This window comes from Magnolia sinica, chromosome 12 (genome assembly GCF_029962835.1).
Source record: "Magnolia sinica isolate HGM2019 chromosome 12, MsV1, whole genome shotgun sequence".
Lineage (NCBI taxonomy): Eukaryota > Viridiplantae > Streptophyta > Magnoliopsida > Magnoliales > Magnoliaceae > Magnolia > Magnolia sinica.
The window spans coordinates 83,937,649-83,948,505 of NC_080584.1; the positions used below are offsets into that span (position 1 = coordinate 83,937,649).

The 10,857-nt window shown below is 39.3% G+C and overlaps 1 long non-coding RNA gene across 1 annotated transcript; it reads left to right on the forward strand.

Moving 5' to 3' along the window:
• Positions 1-3,822: 3,822 nt before the first annotated feature.
• On the forward strand, positions 3,823-4,867 carry LOC131221955 (uncharacterized). Its single transcript, XR_009159686.1, has 3 exons — positions 3,823-4,090; positions 4,532-4,550; positions 4,645-4,867. It is a non-coding gene; the product is annotated as an uncharacterized LOC131221955 (long non-coding RNA).
• The last annotated feature ends 5,990 nt before the right edge of the window (positions 4,868-10,857 follow it).

The following is a 10,857-nucleotide window of genomic DNA, read 5'->3' on the forward strand; positions in this document are numbered from 1 at the left end:
TTGGTTTTGGGAATTTGGGTGCGCGCGGGTGAGGAGTGCGGTTCGGGATTATTTTTAGGGGTGACGGACATCACCGTCTGGATTTTGTTTTGAATTGTGAGGCCCACCGTTGTGTATTTTATCTATCCACTCCGTCGATTCATTTTAATGGCTCCTTTTTATGGTTTATTCAAAAAATGATTTAGATCTAATATTTAGGTGGACCACACCACATATTAACGATATAAATTTATTTTTTATTCTTTCTCATTGTGTGGTCCACTTAGACTTTTGATCTTTCTAATTTTTTGTCCCATGCACTGAAATAATATTTCAAAATTGATGGACCGATTAGATAAAACAAATATATTACAATGGGCCCCATGAAGCCCCTTAAGCATAGTCAGTCTCTAATAAGGTCCTATGGGGAGGTATGCTTTAGCTACAGATTAAGTACGCTTTAACTACGGATTAAATCCGTAGCTATTTAGCTACAGATTAAATCCATAGCCATAGACCTTTATAGACCGCAGCCTTTGCTCATTTTTTTGGTAGTGATCACATAGGCCTCGACAATTGGAATCGATCGATAATCGAAATCGACAAATCGGTCACGTCAATCGGCAATCGGTCACAACAATCGAAATCGATCGATAATCAGAATCGGCAAATCGGTCATGTCATTCAAAATAAGCAATCGGTCACGTCAATCGGGATCGATCGATAGTCAGAATCGACAAATTGGTCATGTCAATCGACAATCGGTCACGATAATCAGAATCGGCAAATTGGTCTCGTCAATCGGAATCGGCAATCGGTCACGACAATCGGAATTGATCGATAATCAAAATCGGCAAATCAGTCTCGTCAATCGGAATCAGTAATTGGTCATGACAATCGAAATCGATCGATAATCAGAATCGACGAATCGGTCAAGTCAATCGTAATCGGCAATCGGTTATGACAATCAGAATCGATCGATAATCAGAATCGGCAAATCGGTCACGTCAATCGGAATCGGCAATCGGACGTGACAATCGGAATCGATCGATAATCAGAATCGGTAAATCTTTCAGGTCAATCGAAATCGACAATCGGCCGTGACAATCGGAATTGATCGATAATCAGAATCGGCAATTGGTCGTGACAATCGGAATCGATCGATAATCAAAATCGACAAATCGGTCACGTCAATCGGAATCGGCAATCGGTCGTGACAATCGGAATCGATCGATAATCAGAATCGACAAATCGGTCAAGTCAATCGAAATCGGCAATCGGTCGTGACAATCGGAATTGATCGATAATCAGAATCGGCAATTGGTCGTGATAATCGGAATCGATCAATAATAAAAATCGGCAAATCGGTCACGTCAATCGGAATAGGCAATTGGTCATGACAATCAGAATCGATCGATAATCAGAATCGACAAATCGATCAAGTCAATCGAAATCGGCAATCAGTCGTGACAATCGAAATCGATAGATAATCAGAATCGACAAATCGGTCAAGTTAATCGAAATCGGCAATCGGTCGTGACAATCGGAATTAATCGATAATCAAAATCGGTAATTGGTCATGACAATCGGAATTGATCGATAATCAAAATAGGTAAATCAGTCACGTCAATCGAAATCGACAATCGGTCGTGATAATTAATCAGAATCGACAATTACTCGTGACAATCGGAATATATCAATAATCAAAATCGGCAAATCGGTCACGTCAATCGGAATTGGCAATCGGTCGTGACAATCGAAATCGATCGATAATCAGAATCGACAAATCGGTCAAGTCAATCGAAATCGGCAATCGGTCGTGACAATCGGAATTGATCGATAATCAGAATCGACAATTGGTCGTGACAATCGGAATCGATCGATAATCAAAATCGGCAAATCGGTCACGTCAATCAGAATCGACAATCGGTCGGAATGGGCCTAACAAGGCCTAAGGAAATGTCACAATGATGACATCTAACTATCATTGCCCATCAATGTGTACATCTAACCAACATTGCTCCCAAGGAGTGGCCCACATAAGGTCAAACATATAGGGGACCCATGGCCATACAAAGGGCTTGATATACAACACCATGGGCCTTACCCAAGTGCTTAGTACACATCACGATGGGCCTTTCATATGGGCCGCATAAACATCAAGGTGGGCTTCACAGATGGGTCACACGTATATCAAGGTGAGCCTCTCGAGTGAGCCACAAGATACATCAAAGTAGGCCTGACGGATGGACCATAAAATACATCAAGGTGGGCCATACATCCATCAAAATGGACAGACGGTATGAATACAACACATTCATCAAGGCAAGCTTCATACAATTAGGGTGCGTCCCACAACACCGTCCATGCACAGACAGTGCGAATACAAAACACACCAACTCAAAGTGGCCCCACTCGCTGCCATGGTGGGGTCCACATCCAATGGATGGACGGTCTGAACATACACATGCCTCATGATTGGCCCACAAAACGTGCTGATGGAATACTGATGGGTGACATGGATGGAAAGTACATCAAAGGTGGGTCCCACAGAAATTTACTGACGACAAAGGGGCGGCAGCTATACACCAGATGTGAATGGTTAGGCCACCGTCCAGATGGATGGCCTGGATGGACAGCATCGACACAATACATAAATCATGGTGGGTCCACGCAGCACCTGGTACGTCCTTGTAATGGACGGTTGGATTAACAAAACGCCAAAGGTGAGTCCCACCGTCCTAACATGGACGGTGTGTTTGAAATACATGCATCAAAATGGGGTCCATGCCCCTGGACTGGACAAGGTGGGTAAAATATTTACATCAGAGGGCTATACCATCCAACACATCAGAGGGCTCCACCGCCCATTGCTGGACGGTATGAATATGAAACCCATACATCATGGCAGTCCCTACGTGGGACCCATGGATGGACAGCATGGTTGACATGCAGACATCATGGAGTCCCACTTATGATCCATGGATGGACAGCCCAGATGAAATCCATGTCCCAGATGGGTCCCACCGTCCAGATGCCGAAGGTGTGGATAAATAGGTGGACGGCTGGGGTTTAGGACAGATACATCAAGGTGGGGTCCCACCGTCCTATCCCATGGACGGTGTGGATAGAACATATAGGTCAAGGTGCATCCCATGGAACTTAGTGACGTCAGCTGCTGGTGGACCCATGGAGCTTCCTGTGTCAAGCAGCAGTTGCAGCTGCTGGCACACAGCCAAGTAGATGGACGGGGCATAACATATATAGGTCCCACACTCGTGTGGCCTAGACAAAACACCTATATCACGGTGCGTCCCTCACATATGGACGGCGTGGATCCTGCACACGTGCATGATGGTGGGCCTTGTAAATGGAGGGCGTGGATGAAATACAGACATCATGTGGACCACGTCCATGGAACTTGCGGTAGTAGTACAGCATCTTTGCTGCTGGGATCCACCGTCTCTGCAATGGACAGTGTGGATCCAGGATGCGTACATCGATGTGGGGGTCCACGTCAGCTAAAAATGGACGAATGGTATAGATGTAACATATGCATCATGGTGGGGTCACACACGTGGCCCACCAAATATATAATATTATATATATATATATATATATATATATATATATATATATATATATGGGATAAGGTACTATACGCTTGACCTTACCATGGCACTCCGTAAGGTCGAGCGCTGTTAGCTTCCTGGCCGTCGGATGGAGGCGATTGCATCCAACGGCTGATATTTTAACGTCACTTGGACGAGGGAAACCGGTGATACCGGTTTCATTGTGGCCGAGCGTGTACACGGCCATTTAAAAGGGTGTTTTTCCCTGGCCATCCAGCCCTTTTTCTCTCCCTAAACTTCTACGAGCAGCCGTCTCCCTCAATCCCTGCTACCAGACGCCCTTTGCAGCCTCTCTCTCTCTCTCTCTCTCTCTCTCTCTCAATGCAACCCTGGCCGTGCAGCCCTCTCTCTCCCTTCTTCAATCCCTCCTTCAACGAAGCAACCATAGCATGGGTCCAGATCTGGATCTGGATTCAACGGTTCTGGCTCGGGATTTGGACATGATTCAGGATCAGGAAGCGGTTATAGGTCAGGCTGTGGTAAGGGTTCAGGATCTGGATCAGGGTATGGATATGGGTTTGGTTCTGGATCTAGATGCAGATCTAGGTCAGTTTTTTTTTTTTGGTGAAGATTATGATTTTCAGTGTTGGATTGGTAACATTGTGCAAGTAGCATTTGAGCAACGTAATCATTTATTTTTTTATTTTTTTATTTTGAAATGGATATATATGCTCTCAAATAGTTGAAATATGTTTAGCGTCTTAATGGCCAGATTGGAAATTTTGATGGAATCTCGAGTTTCAACATCTTAGTAATTCCTATTGGTATGATGTTAAGTTCTGTTACTATTGTTGTTATTGTTTTGTTATTAATTGAAATAGAATAGTTATTGCTATAAAAATGGATTTTTATTATTTATTTATTTTTTGTGTTTTTTTTTATGCTTCAAATGATTAACTGGTACATTGATTTTTTGGCAGTCATATCTTTCCATATCAGGTTAGAAAAGGTGATGGAATCTAGCTTCTGTATTAATTGTGCTATTCAATCCTAAGCTTGTATTAATTGTGCTTATGTATAAATTGTGCTGCAGTGGGTAGGTCTCATCCATGATAGGGTGGGACACTCAATTCTTCTGTCCTCATGCTGTTCTCCTAATGTCATTTTCCTCCAAAATCCTAAGCTTGTATCCTTCCTATAATAAAAACACCTAGGGAAATTGTTCTTAGTATGTGATCTGTGCTAATTGTGCTACTCGGTCCAATCAGACTACTCTAATCCAGCAGCAAATCTTTGCTAATTGTGCTACTCAATCCAATGAGACTACTCTAATCCAACAACAAATCTGTATTAATTATGCTATTCAATCCAATCAGACTACTCTAATCTGGCAAGGTAGATCGGAAATAGACAACAAGGTGGTTTTTGGATTGCAAGTTAATTTACATAAGCTACTTATGCCTCAAGCATCTTATTTTGGTTACTAAGGCTTGAAGCCTATATATGGGCTGCAGGCCATACATATGATACTATAGATGATGTGAATATTTTGAATATTGATTGGCTTTAGCCTAGGAGAGTGATGCTAGTATTTATTGGTGCGATTTATATCATATTAACATCAACATTATAAGGAAAGTCTATCATTAGAATTTGGAGTATTAGTTGGGTTTTCAAGACTATCCAAAATGCAATATCCAAATCTTAGTTGTAATCCTTCCAACAAGGTTCCATTCTTGCTTCGAATCATGCTTTGAAATTGTGCTACTGCTGCAGCTTCATAGCTGTTTATACCTACTAACATTTTAAAATAGATGCTTCCCTGCTCCCGCACCAAATCTGTTGCCACTTCACTTCATGCCTTGTGCAACTATAATTCAAATGGAGTTACTAATGACTAAGACCAGCACATACCAAGGCAACAGCAGTTCATTGGTCAGGAATCTTAATATAGGATTCTCCCCTATTCGTGGCAGAAGTAATTAATGCTTTCATCAGTTATCTGCATATCAGAAGTCTTTATGCTATTTTAGATTTTACTTCTTGGATCTAGAGTTTTGTCAGTATGACTTCAGATCTTTCCAAAAAAAAAAAAGTTTTGTCAGTATGAACCTGGTGATGGTCCTATGGAATGAGATGTTCAACTGAGGCTTTCTGTTCTGTTTTCAGGGTTTTACATATCCAGTTCAAACTCATTTTTTGGAAGTTACTAGTTATAGGTTGACTATATACAATCAGATTGATGATTATGGGAAAGAAGAGAAGTGGAGAATGCAGAAACAGGTCTTTGCTTTCATTGATGTTGAGAAACTTGGATCCATCACATTTAAACAGGTAATCTACTTGATTTTGTGCCATTTGATAAATGTCATTTCTCGTTGAGGTTCCTTAAAAGAGTTCTACAAAATTCACTTTTTGGTCTTTTTTATTTTTTGAAACTATTTAGAATTTGAAAAAAAAAAATTGCTTCACACAAATCACTACATCCATTTGTAAAGTTTTCAAAGAAGCTTGACATGAACTGCAGGCAAGAATCTTTTATTGTGAAAACAATATCAAATCATCTGTGATCAGCATTACTTGTGTGCTTTCGTTAACTGTTCCTGTGACAACAGGCATATCACACGAAGAGGAAACCTTGACGAAATTGCCTATATGATGAGCTGCACTTCTATTGGACATGGCAAAACACCCAATCATTCAGCCATTGTGTTGGTTGGATATCTTTGATAGATCACTTTCTGCAAATTGCATGGATTAGGAGATCCTAGCCACCAAGATGATGGATCATTTGCACTATTGTAGACCAAGCTGATCCAGCAGTTCACCCTACAAGCACATCAAGAAGGATTACTAAAATCATGAAAATTCCATAAGACTTTATCTGGGCTCTGAGCCATTTTATCTGCCAGTGATTCAGGTAATCAGTTCAGTTCCAATTGGAATTCTGATTTCATTTGGAATTTTAATTTCATTGTTGTATATTTCTTTAGTCTATTGATTGGGTTTTCTTCTATCTTCATTACTTCCGTTTTCTCAATCCCTTCTTCTTTGTTTTGGCAGATTAAACAGAGAAGAAAAGAAGGAAAAGTTAAAAAAGAATAAAAATAAACACTAAGTTGTCTACTCCCTATCTTTTGTTGTGGTTTTTTCTTTCTTTTTTTTCGTGGATTATTTCCCTTTTTCTCAAGTTCATCCTTACTGTCATGGGTTTGTAAGCCATGAAGTCTTTATCTGTATTTGCTTAGATGAGTTGATCAATCAGGGCATTTACTAGCAATGGGAAGAGACGTCACATTTTTATATATTGTTCTTAAAAACAGGAAATAGATACGGATATTAGCCGTAGCTTCTTTTAAGCATATTGGAACGGATTTCGTACTACTTTTAGCTACACATATTATCCATAGCTATTTGTACAATTCGCTGCTTCATATGTTGGGAGCCACCACTTTAAATTTCCAAACTATACATATTTATGGAAATTTGATATTTTACCTTTGCTAAAATGGGTCCCATGTGATCAGGAATCAAATCCCAAAATTGGACAAGTTGAAGTTGTGCACAAAAGTTGCGTGCAAAAATTTATACATGCACATTAAGCATGCCCTACCTTATGGATTTTGGAGTGCATACATAGGACTACCAAGGTCACTTGACGAAACATCCAATAGTTTCCCCATACGAGCAGGAGGTACGCCCAAAAATGGCCAGACCCATTTCTCCACTGCACTTCCAGCACAGTTTCTCCAAAATTATTGTACAACTTTATAATAAAAATTATATATATTTACAACAATAAGTTTACAATGGTCTGAATACATGAAAAATAAACAAATAAATCCTCTATGCTCCACTCCTTTTTTAAGCATGCATGATGCATGGCGCAGACCACAGAGCATGTCATGATGCATGACCAAGCAACAGAACTGGGATCTTTGGCTTGTTCAGAGAGGCAAAGCGTTTTGTAAGTTTGGGGTTTCTTTGTTTGAATTACTTTGAGAGAGTTCACTCCCTATTTGCTCCAGATAACCTGATGGAAGTGAACAAAATAAAATATCATTATTTCAGTACCAAATAAATTTAGGCATCAAACTAAAATGCACAAATTACATTTTGCAGTGTGAAACTTTAAATTGCAACAGTCAAGCATACCTGCAAAATCCATGAAACAGTTTAAAAGTGCCAAGTCCAACAGATTCTTGGAAAATTCGGTGACTCTCTTGTAGGCAAAGCAAAGTAAAAAAACATAAATTAAAAACCCAACCAACCCTTTTGGAAAGATCTCAGTTCCCTCTGAAGTGTTGTTTTCATCCCATCAAGAAGAACACAGAACCAGAAAGAAAAAGAAAAAGAAATCCCAGATATGGGAAGGGCTCCTTGCCTTAGGTGGGTTGCTATGCTGTTTCTCATGATTTATCAACTTAATAGTACTGCTTTTAATTACAGTGGGTGGCTTTCGAAATATTCTAGTAATTGGTGCTGATGTGCTTTCCCGATATGTAGATTGGAAAGATAGACGTACTTGTATCATCTTTGGTGACGCTACTGGTGCAGTATTAGTACAGGTCCCTGGCTCTTTAATACTAAAGATGCATTTGTATGCACATGCAGTATTAGCACAGGTACCTGGCTCTTTAACATTTCTTCCATCAGATATTATTTACTTTGATTTTGGTTTTCATATCCTTATCTCGTCCATGAAACTAGCTTCCAAAAATGATAATAATAATATTAATAAAACTAAACTAAACTAAACAAGGTCTGAAACTTGAGTCAGGCCTACTGCTACCATAAACATCCTGAAATGACAGCTTTGTAGCTATTTCAGTTAGGATTAGGATCCCAAATCTTCCAATCTTCACCATCTGAGGGAATTTAAACTCTGTAGTTTGGATTCATACATTTGATTTCTTCTTGAGTAGGTGTACCCAGAACCTGCAGACACAAGCAAAATGAACTTGTAATATTTCCTGAAGATAACAACATTCTCATCCAATAGTAATAGTTTTTTTTTTTTTTTTTTTTTTTTCTAGTGCATGGACTCCAAAAACACTTACCTTGATTATCTCTACAAGTTAGTGAACTCCACTCTCTCCAGGGAAGAGAGGCTAGCAAATTTTGCAAGGCCGAAAAAAGAAAAACAAAAAAGATGAGTCTTTATTTCTGACATTATCTATACCAAGTGCATTGAAGCATTTTCCTAGTGTGCAGAACAGATATGGAATGCAATTAAGAAAAGAGAAGAAAGCGTATACATGTACATAAATGAACGGATCTGGAATCAAATCACATTTCTTTTATCGGTGACGAGAATGCCATCATAATAACAAATAGTCAACTACAGTAACACAACTAAACTGCAGCACATATTTACACATACCTCAACATGTGTCTCATTAATTTTACGTTTCCGGTAAACCATCCATTGGGTCTATTCAGATCTTGCCTAATTAATGAATGGACCAACCTGCTCTTTGGACTAGCAAATTCTGATTTGTATCCCCCGCATTCGGTTGCCCAAATTCATTAGTCGTAATGACCCTCTTCAATGAAGTCTTCTCATTTAATTCTCGATCTCGCGTAGGACCTCTCTTCTTGAAAATTCGAAACTTGTTCCCTTTTCTTTATAACTCTAGATACTTTGGTCGGATGGTTTTATCTACACCTTCCCTACAAGTTGGTTTCCATTGTTCAAGCACCTGCCAACCCACATCCTACATTTGCAATGGTGAAGTGTGCAGGACCCCATTCCATCACCCACCCAAATTGTAAACCGGATGCTTGTAGGCTCACCCACGGCAAACAGGCACCGGTACTGTTGTGTCAATAAAAGCAGATATATACGATACAATAAAAACAACTTACAGAGAGCAAAAAATGATGGAGAACTGAAATCTTGGGAAGGAATACATGCAGAACAGATGGAATTTCAGGGGACATAAGATAATTCGCAACTGAAATCTTGCATGTCAATCCAGAATTCCAAAACTTTCAGTGGATGGAGCCTACTGCAAAAATCACTCTGATCAGAAGGTATGAACCATTCAATAGATGCAGTTTTATTACTACGACCCTTTTGTGTTAACCATCCGTTTTAAGGCTAGGATCATCTAATTCCAATCAGTGTAACATTTGGAGTATGCTCTATCCTAAATGGGGCCCACAATTTGGATGGTCTGGATTTTAAGATGGTGGAAATGTGCACCATAGTCTAGCAGTTCTTTCTAGATTGGAAGTGAAAACCCAAAGAGACAAAAATGTATACTATATCGAGAAAGATCTGCAACAGTAAATAAATTTGTGATTCCAGAAATAGTAGAGAGAGAGAGAGAGAGACGCACATTGTCTTGATCAATTTCTTTTGATCATATCATCAAGGTGGACCTCGCTTAAACCAAACTCACGGCAGGCATGTTGAAGTTCATCAATTATTATGTAACCACTGCCATCTTTGTCGAAAAAACAAAAAGCAGATATCAAATTCTCCTCTCTCCATCTTGTTCAAATGCACTGTAGCAGCAAGAATTTCGCCATAATCTATGGTGCCACTGTTGTCAATGTCAGCCTGTCCAATTCCAAACATAATCATATGAAGTTTGGTTAGTTCACAAGTATCTAAGTTATCTTTAAAAGTTTAACAAAGAAATACATAAATGCACACTTGAGTGTTTGAACCAGTGTTTTAAATAGGGAATAACATGTAGTGTTTACCCCTCTGAAGTGTGAAGCGGAAGCTGCTACTTTTATATTTTTAATCAAAATTTTAGGGAAGAAAAAAGGGCAAGGAGTAAATATAAAGATAAAAACAGTAACGGAACGGATATAATACTGTTGTTCGTATTACTTCACTAAAATCATTGAAAACATTTACTAATTTTTAGTGAAAATAGCCAAATGTAACAAAAGGAAATCATTAAAGACATTAATTGATCTTTACTTATTTAAGTGAAAAATAACATGTAGCGGACCCTACAGAGCGTGCAGCATAGGTAACGTAGTGTATCGCATAGCTTGTAGTGTAAGCTGCAGGTCACTTGCTATTTTCATGAGCAATGTAGCACAAAACTAGGCTATGCTACGTAGCATAAGCTATTTAAAACACTGGTTTGACAAAGCACTTGCATGTAGTGCAATCAGCCTCATCAATAGAGCACTGGAGATTTTATAGGGTTGAGTTGGATTAAATCACGAAACTTCAGTGAAAAAATTAGAGATCTTTCCTAGTAATCAAAACGAGGAAGTATCCCTTGAACTGCAGTTACATTTCTTTCAAATCCTACTTCAACATGAAATAACTGCAATT